Source organism: Thermobia domestica, chromosome 11 (genome assembly GCF_964235325.1).
Source record: "Thermobia domestica chromosome 11, izTheDome1.hap1.1, whole genome shotgun sequence".
In the NCBI taxonomy this organism is placed as follows: Eukaryota; Metazoa; Arthropoda; class Insecta; order Zygentoma; family Lepismatidae; genus Thermobia; species Thermobia domestica.
In genome coordinates, this window is record NC_137464.1 from 77,323,035 (window position 1) to 77,338,946 (window position 15,912).

Below are 15,912 nucleotides of genomic sequence, written 5' to 3' on the forward strand. Positions count from 1 at the left end.
TTGAAATTTTATATTTATTAAAAATTACTTGCGAAACATGGACATACATATTATATATGTGTATAGGTAATTCGAATTATCTGTATCTATTTTTTTTTATTTTTTTTCTCACTCGCCAAAACAAGTGATTCTTAGCTTTCTAGTTTTCTTTTGTGTTAATTTTCGTAGTTTTGCTGCAACATGATGGATTGAATAGTCAAAAATACTTTCTTCGTTCTACGACTTTCATTAAATTTTGGATCCATTTTTACCCTACCTTACCTGGTAAAAGTTATATATATAGTCTTAGTTGAGGAACGAGTTTTTCGCTTCTGTAAAACTACGAAATTATGACTTGGTTTAGTTTATCTCCGAGGTTCAGATATAATAAAATCATCACCACCATCATAATCAACCATTATCAATCCATTGCTGGATGAAGTCTTTCCAAGTCTTCACAACTATCTAACTTGGGCAATTCTTTTCCAGGTTACTCCTCAGTGGCTCTTGATTTCGTCACACCTTCTTGTATGCGGGGGTTTCCTAGGCTGTTTTTGTCTTGTGGTGTCCAGTCTAGAATTGTTTTCGTCCATCCATCATAATTTCTTCTTGCAATACGTCCAGCACATTTTCCAGCTCATATTAAATTATTTCATTAGCACCATTCATTTCTATAATATATTTGGGCTACAAATAGTTCGAATTCACTACTTTCGGAGTACAGACACGCTACTTTTTAATCTTCGGATCTGGCAACACTGACTGAATGGTTTAAATCAACATAATGTGAGAACCCCCATTTGGTCTAGCGGCTAGCACTCTTGATTTCGGTTCACGTGGTCTCGAGTTCGATTTCCGGTAGGGGTAAAGTTGAACGACCGAAGTGGTTCGAATTCCACTATAATTATTAGCTCCACGTCTCCTTTAGCCGCCCTAGCATAACTGTGGGACGTTAAACTAAAACAAAACAAAACAAAAGTGAACACTGTGTATTACTAACTGTATGTCCTTGAATAATTGCATATAGCTATATGGTATGGGTCGAGTTTGATGTGATCGGTGGTCAAACTAAAGCAAGTGAAATGTAATTAGTGTGTAATTAGAACTTTTAATTAAACACGGTCTTAATCTGAAGTGTACACCAGGCCTAAGGCTTAGGGGGAACAACTAGTGTTACTGAAAATGTATCAGTTACATTTAATTTCAGTTACAATTCGCATTTACATGTATTGCTGGGACATTACCATTATAAGTAGCCCAAAGACTATGAAAAACGTCTTCTCTTGAAAGCATTCTTGCACCATAAAACAAACTACGAGTAATTTTAAAATATCTTGCAGTTCATCTACGTTATTTGCACTATATTTAGAATAATATTTAGCAATTTATTTAAGAGGGCAACGCTGCTTAAAATAATGTAACTGACACTTGTAGTAATTAAAACCACCAAAAACTATTGTTGTAATGTTAAAGAAGCAAAGGAAAGCAATAATAATTATAAAAATTTAATACAAATAGGGCCTACGTCATTTTAAGCAGTATAACAATCACTACCAATGTTTTTGGTATCTCTGAAACGATTTGAAATAACAGTTGTTGTAAATGTCGTTATAAGCATTTAAGTCTTTTGGAAGCATCTGCATGATGAGGCGTGATATGTCAGCGCGTTTTCGAAGTAGTCTTTAGAAACATTTAAATTTTTCGTTTCTTGTAACTTTGTTCCCTCATTCATTCGAAATATATTATACCATGATCACAGTATTTGACGCTAAGATACAGTTGATGCGCATTGCACCGTCCATGCCGTTTGTGTTATTAGGGATTTCCAAAATGTTGATGTTAATGATACTGTGTTGTCCTTTGTTACACTAAATAATGTATGAGCTATTGTGGTTTTGTTAAATAACTAAATTAGAAATATGTAATACTTTACGTAGCGCAATTTGAGAAAATACAACTTTATTTTGCTTTTAGGAACATTGCTTATCTAGTGATATTGCAGAGTATCTAAAAGAATTTCCCAACTTGGTACAAAATTTCAGAATTTTTAATATATATATATATATATATATATATATATATATATATATATATATATCGCAGATCATAGGGAGGGCTATAGGGACTATAGCCCCCCTTAACGCTCAGGTATACACTGGATAAAATGAGTTTCAATCCTACTTTCTTTACACTGGATAAAGCGGCAAACCATGGTTTAGCCCTTCCCTTGATCATATACTGGGTCCACGGATATATATATTTAATCTTTCCACGGAGATATCTCGAAAACGGTTGAACATAAATAAACCGAAGAAAAACTCAAATAGGAAATGCCATGGGGCACACCGATTGGTGTCGCGGCGCCTCCCGGAGCCACCCTTCATGGGGTACCAGGGTCAAGCTTTAAAATTTTAAATGGAAACATGGGGCGAGTAATACCTCGTTCCATAGATCTTTAAAAAGTAAAAAGCGATGTGGCAAAAGATTTTTCATATTGGTCACCGTATTCAAGATGGCCGCCATGACATGGTGCCTGTATCTGATAAAACGTCCAGTACCACTAGCCCTCTAATATGAAAACAGTTGGAGATAAACGAACAGTCAGAAAGTGAAAGAGGAAAGGCATGGGGCGCGTCGAGTAATGTTCTCACAGTGCTCGACGGCTGCCTTTCAAGGGGGCCAAACTTAGAAATTTTGAACCGAAATATGGGTCAAGTGATACGTTGTTGAATAAATTTTGAAACACTAAACAGTATTGTATCAAAAGATTTTTCATATGGGTCACCGTTTTCAAAATGGCCGCCAAGACATGGTACCTGTATCAGATAAAACGTCCAGTACCACTAGTCCCCTAATATGAAAATAGTTGGAGATAAATGAACAGAATAAAACTCGTATAGGAAAGCACAGAGGGTATTTATCATTCCACGGTTCGAGTATAATGCAACGGAGAAAAAGATTATTAAAGTATAATTAACATGATGCAAAAGAGGAAATGATAGAAAATTATCTTTCCGATCTCTGTCCGTAAGTGCGTGAAGCGGTAATGAATGGTAAAATCTCAAATGAGAACCTCACTTTTATTTGCAATAGATATGGTTTGTCTGAAACACTTGTGTGTACAAATAACTGGTACTATAATGAATAAAAATAAAGTGAAATAAGGTGAAAAAAATAAGGTGAAATTCAAGTTTAACAACATTTTGCCCGCCCCTTAGCCCCTGATAATTTAACGCTATGCGTGCAAGATTTTTGGGACATATCTGCATCAGTATGTACCGTTTCGTTACTAAGGATCACAACTGAAATTACCGTTGAAAGTTATTCGGAATGTAACTGTGGACATCTCAGTGAAACTCATATTCTATCACATGCAAGAAGACAGAAGGAAAAGAAGCGAACCAATATCATGCAGACGACTGTTGAACAAAACCAACGTTTGTAAACATTGTTCTAAAATTGCATTGTTCGACAAATTGGTTTCGCATTTCAGTTAGTTCATTCTTCCATCAAACCATTGCCTGCAATCAAAATGGAAAGTACCATTTAACAAGAATTTTACATACTTTATCCCATTACAGAGACATTTATCTCTTATTAAAACACATTTCAAATAACTTTGTTTCGTAGATACAATTTGCAAAAACTAAGGCTCTCATTTGCAATTTCACCGATCATTCTCGCTTCACTTACGGAGTGAGGTTAGGATAAATTTCTAGGAGTTAGATTTCTTCCTTTCCATTATGGCACTTTCACTCTAAGCATCTTTTTGACTGTTGCAACATTCCCGAGATATAGAATGATAAATATCCTCTGTGATTTCCTATTCGAATATTTGTTCTGGTGTTTTCATATTAGTGATACTGGACGTTTTACCTGATGCAGATATCATGTCTTGGTGCTCATTTTGAAAACGGTGTCCCATATGAACAATCTTTTACAACAGTACTATTCAGTTTTTAAAGATATGGTGAACGATGTATCACTCACCCCATATTTCCATTTACAATTTTGAGGTTGCGCCCTGGGGCCCCATGAAGGGTGGCCCTGAAAGCCTCCGCGACAATATCAATCGATGTGCCACATGACATTTTCTATTTGAGTTTTTGTTCGGTTCATTTATGTTCAACCGTTTTCATATTAGTGGTACTGCACGTTTTAACTGTATCTGATAGAGGCAACATATCTTGTCGGCCATTTTGAATACAGTGCCCGATATGAAAGATCTTTTGCTACAACGCTTTTTAGTTTTTAAAGATCTATCGAACGAGGTACCACTCACCCCTTGCTTCCATTTAAAATTAAAGTTGGGCCCCGGGAACCTATGCAGGGCGGACCTGGGTGGCACCGTGACCATATATATATATATATATATATATATATATATATATACATACAGAGAGAGAGAGAGAGAGAGAGAGAGAGAATTCTATTTGCATCAGCAGTGGATTTAGTTTCTGGAGAGGCTTGAGGAACCAGTAAGAAACATTTGCGTTGTACGTGCAATGCAAAAAATTATCACAAATTTATTTCGGGAGGGGTTTGAGTCCGATAACCACCCCCTAAATACGCCAACGTACATCAGTCAATCGTTCTCATATTATCTAACACAGCAACGAAACAAATTTTGAGTGAAGGCAATTTTAGTATTTATCAATATCAATATTCGAGACGAGACCGAGACTGACCTAAGTCTCGTCTCGGTCTCGTCTCGATTTATAGAGCTCGGTCTCGGTCTCGTCTCGGTATTTAAAAGTCCGTCTCGGTCACGTCTCGGTATAAAAAAGTCCGTCTCGGTCTCGGTCTCGGTACCATCCCTACAAGGGACCCATGATCCCACCCACCTAAACCAATGGAAGCTACTAAACACAGCTTCAATCCATTAATTCATCAAGATAGATATACAGGAAATTTATCAAGTTGGAAATTTATACCTGACTGTACAAGAACTTAGATTCGTAATAATCTTCTTCACAGCCGAATCAAGGATTTCTTTAAACTAGATCCCAGATACAAGAAGACCCATTGAGCCGAATATACAATCACTTCCATAAAAGCCACATCTGACCTGTAGCGAACCAACTCGAACATTTGATCAGGTTAAATGACCTGAGCCTACTTTACCTACTCTAATGGTGCAATTGGTTTAAATGGGTCGACTCACGGCTTGTTCACCACAGAGCCAAGCTCAGAAGGACCGCTCACATGTCATGTCTACCGAGTTGGCCGGATCGAGCCGATGGCTCACTTGAGCAGAACCGAACCGAGCCAACAAAACCGGCTCGAGCCAGGTCGAACAGAGCCGATTGACTCGCTTCTACCGAGCCAGTGCTAATCCTAACCAAGCCGGCTCAAGCTGTTCACTCACTTGCACCGAGCCGAGCCGGTTGACATCACTATCCGGGTTCTTCTTCTAATTGGGCTAAAAAATTCAACCAGAGCTCCTTCGTGGCTAAGCGGGTTCGATTCTCGACGGGAACTCTTGTGGTTAGGACTCCACGTTAATCAGTAGGTCCCGTCTCATATAGCCTCGCTGCTGAAAGGGACGTTAAAATCAAAATCAACTCAATTCAAAAATTCGACCGTGCAAGTCTCAGCCTAGATGGTAAGAACTACAGTAATTATATATTTATTCGAGTCGAGTTTTAGCTCGACTCGTGCCCGTCCCTAGTTTTCATATTAGTGGTACTTGACGTTTTATCTGATACAGGCACCATGTCTTGGCGGCCATTTTGAAAACGGTGACTGATATGAAAAATCTTTTGCAACAGTGCTCTTTAGTTTTTAAAAAACTAACGAACGAGATATTACTGGATATATATTTACATTTAAATTTTTAAAGTTGGGCCCTGAGCCCCCATGAAGAGCGACCCTGGGCGGCACAGCGACAATACCATTCGACGTACGGTACCTTATGGGATTTCCAATTTGAGTTGAGTTGATTTTGAGTTTAACGTCCCGTTCAGCAGCGAGGCTATATGAGACGTGGACCCACTGATTAACGTGGAATCCGAAGCACACGAGCTCCCGCCGGGAATCGAACCCGACGTGTACGCTAACCGCTTATCCACGGGATTTCCAATTTGAGTTGGACCCCATATATAGGCCTATATATATATATATATATATATATATATATATATATATATATATATATATATATATATATATATATATATATATAATATACAGTGAAACCTCTATTAACGGACACCTCTATAAAGCGGACACCTCTCGTAACGGACATATTTTGTAATCCCCAAACACTGTAATAGGTAAAAACATATTGACAAACCTCTCTAAAGCGGACACTCTCTAGTACGGACACGGACAGTCTTTCTTGTGTTTTATAAATATTACTTACCTCCGTATTACGGACACTTTCTCTAGAAACAAGTTGAAAAGTGCAGTAAAAATAAATTTTTAGTAATTCATACATGTGTCATCTAGGAAGCATTGGGACAACATTTTGCCTCCTCAACTGGCTGCTCTGCAACCCAGACGAAGTCTCTGTTTAACAACACTCTCATGTCCTTTGCTTGCATCCCACTCCACCCAAGCTGTTTTAGACACAAAAGTGATTGACAGTTACCCACCGTTTGGAATGACACGTTATGGTACTGTCCCGCTGGAATCTGTAACCAAGCAGAAAACAAGTTTGATATTTTTGACCTGCGGGTACACATATTGTTTCAAAAAAAGACACTACTGGACTGCAATTAACTCACTAATTAAAACAACATACCGGAAATGTAGTAAGTAGTAATAAGTGTAAAGAGCAGAGAATTATACCGTCTTATTTCCATGTTGTGCCTTGAACATAACGTATTGGGTAGCGGAAGACAATGCAGACATTTTTGTAATATACGTAAATACATGATTCATGCAAAAATATATTTTTTTCTAATTGTTTATTACCTTGTTTACTATTTTACGTCATAAAATATTGAAACCTCTCTAAGGCGGACACCTCTCTATAGCGGACAATTTTTGATTCCCCATGGCTGTCCGCCTTAGAGAGGTTTCACTGTATATATATATATAACTTATTTAAAGTAAAATTTGTAACAAATAAAGTAACGTCTACATACGAAATATTCGATTCCCGGTGGAAAATACATTTGAACCCACTACAGTGGTTCGAATTCCAAGTTAAATGGTCTCTCTGTATTTTATATAGCTTCGGTGATGAGAAAGGCCTATCTAACCTACCTACTTGAAGATACCTTAGTGAACTTAGATTTAACCGATTACACCAGCCTATCAGCATTCGAAAAATGTTTCAAATAAAATTTACGTATCGAATCATCAATTAAAATGACGGGGTTTGTAAACAGTTTTTCAGTTTCGCCGTACACCTCTAAGGGGGAAGGGAATTTTAGCATAGAGAAATTTATTTCGTACATTTTTTCGTCTGATGCTTTTTTTTTTTCGAGATATTTTGCAGTATGGAATAACAAAATTCACCCTATGTGTACATTTTCATCCCTCATTTTAATGAACCTACTCCATATTTTAAGTCCTTTAAAAACAAGGTCAGTGGTAGAGCGTTTATCTCTGGTGCAAGGAGTAAATGGTTCGATCACAGATTGCGCCATGTGAGCTTATTTATTGATGGGCAGTGGGAATATTCCCGGTGGGTAGGAATTTAAAAAATGGGAATATTCCCGGGTTTTTCCCTGGCCTGTAAATTCCCGGGAAGGAATACATTTCCATTTCTTTACTTCATCTTCCAAATTATAAGAACCATATGACTAATTACATTATTTTAATATTTTATGATTTACTTCTAGGTTTTAAAGAATTTGAAGGTTAAAAAATTTAAAGTTCTTTGACAGTACTTTATATAAGTAATAATATGATTTTTTAAGTTCAATTTCCATTTGCACTAAAAAGTAAAGTAATTGGGGGGCCAAAAATAGCCGAAAGTAGGATGATTTACTGAAGAAATGAGTTGAAAGTAGTGTTCAAGTAGTCAAGAAAGTTTTTTTTTTTTTTTTTTTTTTTTTTTTTTTTTTTTTTTTTTTTTTTTTAGGGCAGTAGGGGATTTGTACAAACCGTAAAGGTAAGTCGAAGTGATTTATGTGAGAAAAGAAGGTGAATTGTTGGTAACGAAGATAGAAAACAACGTGCCCTGCGGGGCTATAGTCCGCCTTCACTCGCTAACGCTTGCTCGGCAATGCTCTCTAAATTTAATGTTGGTAACGTAATTTAACGTATGAAACCATAAAAAACAACATCGGAATAGAATATCGCAAAAAACTAGGAGCAAAATTTAGGCAGCCAGAATTTAGGGGGGGGCTAGACCCCCTGAATACGGGCCTGGAGACAACTGTAATAATATAGCTACTGTGATTTTTTTAAAAAAAAAACGAACTTAACTTTGAAACCATAATATAGTAATAGTAAAACTTAAAGATTTCATTTCATTTTCATTTACAGAATTATTAATTTATTAAAATAAGTTTGCTCATTATTTGAAATCAGACGCTTTTCTAAAATGAACATTATGACTATCTATTCCGTGTCAATACTATAAATTGTTAACCTTTATAAAAGTAGAGGGAAAAAGGAAACCAATCTAGCATATTTTACAACTAACTTTTTATTTATTTATTTATTTATTAATCGAAGTCTGTGCAAACCATTGAAACTTTCCAAATTACAAATGAAATTATTATTTATATACAGAATAAATTAAACAAACGATGGGGCAATTTATGGTTTAATCGAATATGATGGTGGTTGCTACGATTTAGAAGAAAGCAATTTTCTGTTGGCACTGGCATCGAAACTATTTGTGTACAAACAAGAATTTCGCATAGCCTAAGCATTTACTTGATTTGTTATTATAGTTTACTAATAATTAAACAATTATATGTTCGTGTAAAAGGAGTTCCGGTCGACCTTTGGAAAAAAATCACCTCACATATCTATCTAGTTCAATTGCACATACGCGTATGCTGATGAACTAAATAACTGAACGTGTTTCAAACACTGAAGTAGCAACACTGAAGGCAAAAATTATGGAATAGAGACCATGGCGACATCTCATGAAAAGTAGGTAAACTATAACTGGGACTGTGTAAGTCTAGCTGAGTCGCGTTATATGTGGATGGTAGCGACATCCAACGGCGTAGCAGATTATTGTTAGGATTAGCGTTGTCTTGACGCAAACCATTTCTGAAAGTGCCCACTTCATTGCATATTCAAATAATTTAGATGGTACTGGCACTCTGCGTCTAGGAGACCCTCTCCCGAGCGGCTTGTTGTTAAAGTCAGCCCAATTACATTTTATACGAAACGAACACAGTTACTTTATATGCAGTAAAAACACTTTTGCCATAATATTATTGAGCTTTGCAAAGCGAAATTTTAATTAATGTATGACAAATGAAAGCTCTAGAAAGGAAGATCATATCCTTAAGTTGAGGATATTTTTATTATTATTAACTGAATTGGTTGAACAGTGTATAGTTCAATTACATTAATACTATTCTCAACCATATAGGTGGCACATTCAACTTTATACTGCTATTTGTTTATCTATGGATATATGGTTACACCCATTCCTGTTTGACCCAATTTTCTCTCTCTCTCCTTGTTTTGATGCTCCAAACAATTGTCCATTGAGCAGTCTTATCGGCTTAATGAGGATCTATACATTTAATATCTTCCAGGATGGACCCGGGAACGAAGTAAAACAAACAAGAGACGGAGACAAAAACTATGACGGAGGCAACTGTCCTTGGTGTACGGGAACTTGGATTAGATTTCCGTTAGGAGAGCATTGTTGTTACCGATGTAAAAACTATGCGAAAGTTGTCGAACTCTGAATTGCAGTATTTAATAACATATAAAATATTTTATACAATGTAGTGCTATTCTCTGTTCACGTTGTTTTTAGCACTTTAAACGTGCAATCAAATTATTATTATTATTATTATTATTATTATTATTATTATTATTATTATTATTATTATTATTATTATTATTATTAATTTTGCTTCTTGCAAACTTTTTGTGGTACCTCAAGCTCAATCCCATGAGAGAATTCTGCCTACGTCTATGCCACATATCCATTAGTATAGAGCAACAGGTATTCGTAAATATGCGTGCATATCCACGTTAATTTAATTAATCTATTTATTTTATTACTTAGAGCAGTGGCGGCATTTGGACGTTAAAAGTGGGGAGGCAAGACTTGATCTGGATATTTGCATATAAATGTTAGTTTTCCTGCTTGTTTCCAATATTTTGTTTGACAAAAGGTTGTATAGCTAATAGGATACTATCTTTATCAGTTAAAATATTTATATAGCATTTCATATTTTATTAAGTAAATTGACAAGAGCAAGAGCAACGCTAGTAGGTAGTAGCCCTTTGTACTCTTAAACAACAAAAGTGTAAGAGAAGATTTGATTCCGTGCTCATGAACATCTTAAAATTGTATCTGGAAAACTGTGTGATCAAATAATTGAATAACAAATTTGCAAAACAAATAAATAGAAAGGATAATATTAATCATAGTAATAAATAATGATGCTTGTTTGCAAAAGTCATATTGAAACAGAGATTAATGAACAACTTAATTTTTAATTCCACACATGCTATTAAATGTATGTTATTACTCTTAGAAAATGAAAGACAGTAAGTACTACAAGCATATGCTACGACATTTAAAGAAATATTTGCTTTTACAACTTCCCGAAACAAGTTCGATGCCATTAGGTGCAGTGTTCACTTTCAGGGAGCATATCAAAACACAACAATACTTAGAATCACTCCATACTCCAGTTATACAAAATAACACTACATCCCTAAGACACAACTTCACTCATATATTGCACTACAAAACAATGGAAAAGAGAGAAGTTGTTTCTTATTACGCTTTTTCCCTTTACTTTAGAAAGAAGAATAGACATTTTAGAAACTGTCAATTTTTGTGCAATTAAAAAGTAACTTGTGAGATACTTTTTTTTTTCTTTCGCGAAATGCTCTCTGAATTAGTTTCAAAGCGGCTGACTAGTATATCGAACCCTTGTAAGAACTGAAAGTATGCTGAAATTGTTGTGCTCCAATAGGTTAATTTTGGGGTTATAATCTGTGGCAATTAAAACGCAATTCCTGTAGTTTTCTATACTCCACGGGAAGACAACCAATACATACTCACGGAACGGCAAATATATGGCACATTTTTTCTACGAACCAGTAAATACATACAAAAACTTTACTTTTCTAAATGAAACTATATACATTAATAGGTTACTTCGAAAAAGTGCGGAGGCAACTGCCCCCTTTGCCCCCCTAGTCGCCGCCCATGACTTAGAGAATCTAGAATTAATTTTAAAATACTTTGTACAGGCTGTCATTTTCCTTCAGATGAATCATGTCACATTCCAGCGAAGACGCGTGAATCTTCTTTGCTTTTCTATATAGTGGGAGTCATACGTTGTGAGATTTGACTAGAGAACTGAAAGATTTAGATATTTGAGCGCAACGGAGGCAAGAGGATAGGCAATGCGTTTCAATGTAAAATATTCACATCTACTGACTCGTGTGAAATCTCGCACATGCACCGTTGTTTTATGTTGAAGAAATATCAAGTTTCATGTGCATGGCTCACCGTAGTCAGTTTTGCCATGTGTAAGTGGGAATTTCTTGTCAAGTGAGAGTGTTTATTGGTGCGAGATCTGAAGTAGTGTATTAGAGTACGTTTATGCTTGACATTTATGTTATCAATATTTTAAATTAATTTTGTGAGAATAATTTCTAGTTTGTGTTCACTTGAAATCTTGCGTGGAGATTTTTAGATTAATTTTCTTGTTCACTTTGAAGTCCTAAGGAACGACAATATGATTCTTCAGGAACTTAAACAAATGAAACATGAAATACTCTCGTTTAACTCTCCAAGAAAAAATGAAAATTAAAAATATTGACAGGCCAAAGCAGGCAGGGGGTTCCAAAAAAGTTCAAGATAAGTTGGTTTTCAGTTTTCTCACTGGAGGTACTGCTTTAAGTGTCAAGTTGTAACGCAATTCGTGACGGAAAACACCAATTTATAACATGACATATTTTTGTCTATTTTTATATAGCGTTACACTATAGCCCACAGTTCGAATGTGTCTATCATCTAGTCTACTATTTTACCAAAATCCACATAAACACTCCATCTTGATATTACCTTTTATTATAATACGTAATGAAGGAAACATTTAAACTAACCCTAACTAACTAACTCTATGGTCTATGGAACCCGCAGGTTCAGTGCCACGTTCACAAAAGCTCTCCACTGACTTCTATCCTTAGCTAATTGCATCCAGTTTCTACTTTGTATTCCTATCTCTGCGAGATCCATCTTAATATTATCCTCCCATCTGCGCCTAGGTCTTCCTAATGGTCGTTTTCCTATGGGTCTTCCAGTCAAGACTTTGAAAGCGTTTCTACTTTCATCCATTCTAGCTACATGACCCGCCCACCTAAGCCTCCTAGACTTGACGACCCTAACAATGTTGGGTAAACCGTATAAACTATGTAGTTCCTCGTTATGAAGTTTCCGCCATTCCCCACTCTCGTTCCTCTTGGGTCCGAATATTCTTCTCAGGATCCTGTTCTCAAATACTTTCAGTCTATGTTCTTCCCTGAGAGTAAGTGACCATGTTTCGCAACCATACAGAACAACAGGCATGATTATCGTTTTATATATTTTAAGCTTCAAATTCTTCGACAGAATTCGCGACAACAAGAGATTTTGAACCGAATAGTAACACGAATTCCCTGCTTTTAGTCGACATTTAATTTCTTCGTGAATATGATTTTCGTCTGTTAATATTGATCCTAAATATTTGAAAGTATCCACTTTATCAAAAGTATTATTTAATATTTTAACGCATCCATAATTTGCTGTATTACGGTCCCGACGCACTTCCATGTATTTAGTTTTCTCTGCATTTACTTCTAAACCCATGTCCCTGCAAGCATTTAATAAGATCTCTGCATTTATTTCTACTGTTCTCCTATCATCCCCTATTAAATTTACATCATCAGCATATGCCATCACCTGGTGAATACCGTTCAACTGTAGGCCCTGGTTGCTATCTTTGATTTTCCTTATAGCGTATTCCAGCACAAAGTTAAATAATAATGGCGACAACGCATCTCCTTGTTTCAGGCCATTTTGGACGTGAAAGCTCGTGGACAAAAATGTTCCTACCCGGACTTAGTTTGGATTCACTTAAGCATATCTTAATTAATCCAATTAGCTTTCTCGGTATTCCAAGTTCTGTAAGAACGTTGTACAATGTTTCTCTCCTAACCGAGTCGTAAGCCTTTCTAAAATCAATAAATAGTTGATGTACCGGACTACTGTATTCCCACTTTTTTTCGAGTATTTGGCGAATGGTAAATATTTGGTCGATAGTTGATCGATTTCGTCTAAATCCGCACTGATAATCTCCAATAATTTCATCTACGTATGGGGTCAGTCTTGCTAATAGAATATTTGAAAGGATTTTATAGGATGTTGACAGAAGAGAAATGCCTCGATAATTATTACAGTCAGTTTTGTCGCCTTTCTTGTGAATTGGAACAATGATTGATTCCTTCCACTCTTGTGGCAATTCTTCCTTTTTCTAGATAAGGAGAATGATACATGTAAATTATACAAGATGGATCCTTTGTTATATCATATTTTTCGTTGTTATGACGATCAATAACATATATCATCCAATTACTATGTTAACAGAACATCAAAACATCAATAATAATAATATCAGAAAGAAAATTAATTCTAGTTCTTTTTATATTTTCTTCTTCTTTTTAGCTAGCTTGTGCATATTTTAATAGTACATATTGCCCGTAAATACAAGTAAAGATGTTAAAAATATACAATATCGTTATATAATGTCGACCGAACAATTGGACTTTTTGTGTTTACAATAAATAAAAAATCCTGGACCGTTAGATATTACACATTAATTACATAAGTTTTTGAATGACCCTCGTATATATAAAAACTGCATTTCATATAATTATTTATATATATCATATTTCTTTACATTAATATCATTTTCTTATTTATTCTAATTGTCATAATTAATTTTATTTTAAATATTCATATAATTCATCGACGCAAAAAGAAGGCACATTCAAAAATACGGTATGAAAGTTATTTAATTTTAAGTCCTTTCGAGGCCATTAATACTTATCGTAAGTTAGAAGTTAACAAAATCTATATTATTTTCTCGGGCAAAACTAAGAAGATTTTGAAAAAGATATTATTATAACATTTATATAACTGTTCTTTTGAAACGAGACAGGTTCAAATACATTATATATTCAAACAATATTCAAATTAAAGCGAAATATCGAGAATGTTTAGAATAAAACAAGATAATCAACGTCATAACAAAAACTAACACAAATTAAGAAATTATCATATTAAGAATTTATTTTAAAGATTTAATATCATTCATGTTAACTTTGGATACAACTTCAGAAGGAACTAATGTCTTAACAAACTGCACCCATTTACTTTTAGTATATTTTGAAGAACGCCATAACTTAAGTTCATCAATATTGCGTAAACCCAAAAGTTTACCAGTTTTCACATCCATTAGTTCGAAAACTTTAGGATTAATTTGTTTGATACATAAATATGGTTTTATACGCTGAACTTCTATCATATTAAAAATTAGTATAATTGTCAGAACTTTGATAAGCAATATTCATATTCTAAATGTTTTGTTATATATTATGAAATTCTTATCAGTGATATTTATTTATATTATCTTCATAGTATTCAAATAAAGTACAAATAACAAACGAAATCACAACGGTATTTACAGTGAAATAAAACAAAAATCAATTGAATATATTCTTTCGGACGCCACAACATTAGATTACGTTGTTACCATAGGATTGAGTGAAGTTACATTGCGTAGCGCAATCTTGTGTAGTTTCCTGCCTATTATGTACTTCAACAATATTTCGATTTCTATATTGTGAATTCCTGCCACCTGTGAATCTATTAGTAAATCCATTTCGTGGAAAATTAAACCCATTATTTGATTGATTCCTAAACGTGCTACGATTATTATTTCTGTTGTTACTCCTGTAATTGGATTCGGTTCTGGTACCGGTAAAGTTTAATTCATTTCTTCTGCCATTGTAAGGAAATTATTATTGTTTCGCATATTTGACACACCTTCTTCTTCAATATTGATATTACGAACAGTTGCATAATTAACTTGGCTATGATTAGGATTAATTTGACCTTGATTATTGTTCTGCATCATAGATTGACTTTCAAAAGTTTTGAACTATCATAATAAGATGGTTAAAGTTAACACACTGAGCTGGAATTAACATTTGTTGTAACTTTAAGGGTAACAAAATACGAATGGACGCTATTATCCTCGATTCTGGTTGAAAAGGATTGATTGATTTCAACTCATTGTATGCCGATATTACAAAGTCAGTAATAGTCCGGTCCAATCTAGATGATAATGCCTATTCCGGACTAATGCATCCCGGAATAGCTAACATAATGTCACTCTCAAAATTGGATAATAACGTATTCTTAAAATCAGAATAATTACGCAAATTGACTTTGATAGCCTTAAACCAAGTGGAGCAGGGAGGTAATAAAACTTGCGATAGAATTTTTAAGAATTTGGATGCATCCACCCCATTAGGTCACACTCATTTTCGAACTTTTCTGTAAATGTACTGGCAGGTATATCATCAGATCTTCTGCTAAATTTTTTTGAGATTTGATTTCACTAACACGAAAAAATTTGCCTTTGTTAATATTCTTCATATGTCGGGGATTTACAGGATTGCTTCTTCTACGGTTAGATGAACGATTTGTTCTCCGATGTCTGTTCACACTAACCTCACTATCACTCTTTATAAAATGTCCAGATGAATCAC